The sequence below is a fragment of the Cynoglossus semilaevis genome, chromosome 11 (assembly GCF_000523025.1).
Source record: "Cynoglossus semilaevis isolate Cse_v1.0 chromosome 11, Cse_v1.0, whole genome shotgun sequence".
NCBI classification, from domain to species: Eukaryota; Metazoa; Chordata; class Actinopteri; order Pleuronectiformes; family Cynoglossidae; genus Cynoglossus; species Cynoglossus semilaevis.
In genome coordinates, this window is record NC_024317.1 from 1,244,686 (window position 1) to 1,247,176 (window position 2,491).

Genomic DNA, 2,491 nt, shown 5'->3' on the forward strand with positions numbered 1-2,491 from the left:
GGGGCATTTGGACCCTTCAGCCATCTGTTCCTCCCCCGGGGGGTGAGGAGAGAGTTGATCAATAATGATCAGGCAGCAGATGGAGACTTTTTACATGACACTACATGGCCGTGGTCAATAAAGGGTTAACACAAACAAACACATCGTAAAGATGTAGTGAGGACCTCAGGACAGACCGCTGCACCACCTGGGCCGCGTGGCCAAGTTAACCTTTCCTCTTAACCAATCAGGAAACACTGCGGTCGTGAAAGTGAATTAAATAAAAACGTGCGTTTTATGACTTCCTGTCGCCAGTGTCACGACAAAGAGTTCCACTTCAAACAGAATCATCGTCCATTAACATTTAAAAAGTATTAGCTTCACAGCTAACAGCGACCAAACAAGGCGTCAACATTGAGCAGCCATCTTTGTTTTGACTAATCCAGAGAAAAGTCGAGTTCAAGTTTGTTTCGACAACATTTTCACAAATGGAAATCTGAATATATTTGTTTTCTCCGCTCGCCAACTTAGTTTTTAACGCCATACGTCGCAACGATGGAACAAGACGTCGTAAAGCGAGGCCCCCTGTAGGTCAAAAGACAGAGGTGCAACAAAACATTTGAGCAGGTCGTGGCATTGAACCTTCAACAAGTTAGCCCAACGACACAAAGACGTAAAAACAAAGTTACACAACAAACATGTACTGTAGTACTCGGACACACTTTCATTCAGTACTGCAGTACTTTATCTGTAGTTGTACTTTCATCTGTAGTTGTGGTTTCATCTGTAGATTTGAAGCGACGACTATATAAAAGTCGTCGCTTCAAATCTTTCTGTTTCAAACTCCGACCACAGTTCAACATCATAAAGTTAAAAACAGTCTTTATATAGTCTGTGTACAGTCTACAGTCTGTGTACAACAGTCTGTGTACAGTCTGTGTACAGTCTACAGTCTGTGTACAGTCTACAGTCTGTCTACAGTCTGTAGACTGTTAGTCCTTAGACCTAATCCAGACCCTGAACCTTAGTTCTTATTTGAATCATAATCCAGAGATCAGAATGAAATCCAGCAGAGATTAAAGTGACTTCATCATCACAGAGGACCACACATCACCTCCGTCTGCCTCCTCACTTTGAACCCCCCCCCCCCCCCACACAGAACCAAAGTTGTCTTTGAAGAACCAGGCCTGTGGCCTCGGCTGGTTGTAAAAAGTTGGGCTACAGCCCAGATAACGAAGCCCAAACAGGCACGTGTTTCTGCCCTGGTATTTTCCTATGTCAGGCTGCAGGGAGGGGAACTTAGACTCCTACTTCCTGTCTCCTGAAATACTCCATTGTTTCAGGGGGTGGGGAGGGTGGAGGGGGGGGCAGTCCCAAAGACTCAAATTATGACTAAACTGTTCAAATACAGTGACGTCTGCAGTGAAATCCAGTAAAAACCAGTTATGTTTTTCCACTGGTTTCACTCCTGCTCCTTATCAAACTGACGAAGATGAACTTCCTGTGACTTCGCTCCAGTCTGGTGTGTAACGTGGAAGTCCGTTGATTGTGTAATTCAGTAAAAACGCTGCAGATCGTCAGCAGAACAGCTCACCTGACTCCACCTGACTCAGAGAACCGGGTCACATCCTTGGGTTTCAAACCATTTCCTCCCTCCAACCCAGTCGTGTTCAAACTGAACTCAACTGAACAAACCTAGTGGAGGAAACACGTCATAACGTGGCCTAATTCACCTGGTCATGTGACTTAATGAATTCTAATAACATTTCAACGTTGTGCTGATCACATGACGGCCTCTAGGTGTCAGGTGTTAGTTTAGCAATCACACAAAAATAACGTAAAAGGTTTTAGAGTCTGGGGAAACAGGAAGTAGTAATGACAATGACATCAAAGTATCGGAAGAACTCAACACCAGGTCCAACACCAACAACACACATGGTCCAACACCAGGTCCAACACCATGTGACGTTCAACCATGTGACTGCAGCTTCACTGACAGCAGAAAAACAAATCAAATAACAGAGGGAAGAAAATTTAAATGACAAACCCATCAGTCCACAGAACAACAAACAACACCACAGAACGACACACTCCCCCCTCCTCACCCTCCCTCACCCCCCAAACCGTCCAAACAGCAGCTCAGACTGAGGAGGACTTTTATAATCTGTCCACTGACGAGCTGATTGGAGACAGGAGGCGCTGCTCCTCCTCCTCCTCCTCCTACTACTCCTCCTCCTCCTGCTGCTGCTGCTGCCAGGAGAGAGGGAGAGGAAGTCACAGGTACAGATTATGATATAAAAGATTTCTGAATCTGAATTATTCACCCTTGACCTTTGACCTCCTACGTTTAAACCTTGTTGTTTATGGAATAAAATGTTACAGTTTAACTCATTAAAAATGACATCATCAGATCATGAGGCGTCTGACGATCTACAGGAAGTGTCCTGAGGTGGGGGTGTGTGTGGGGGGGGGGGTCCTGGGTTTTTTTTTTAACAAAATTAAAAAAAAAAAA

General features: G+C 44.8%; 1 protein-coding gene across 1 annotated transcript in view; it reads left to right on the forward strand.

Moving 5' to 3' along the window:
* The window catches only part of LOC103385727 (ubiquitin-like modifier-activating enzyme 1), a 22,671-nt gene that overhangs the window by 17,184 nt on the left and 2,996 nt on the right, over positions 1-2,491 (forward strand).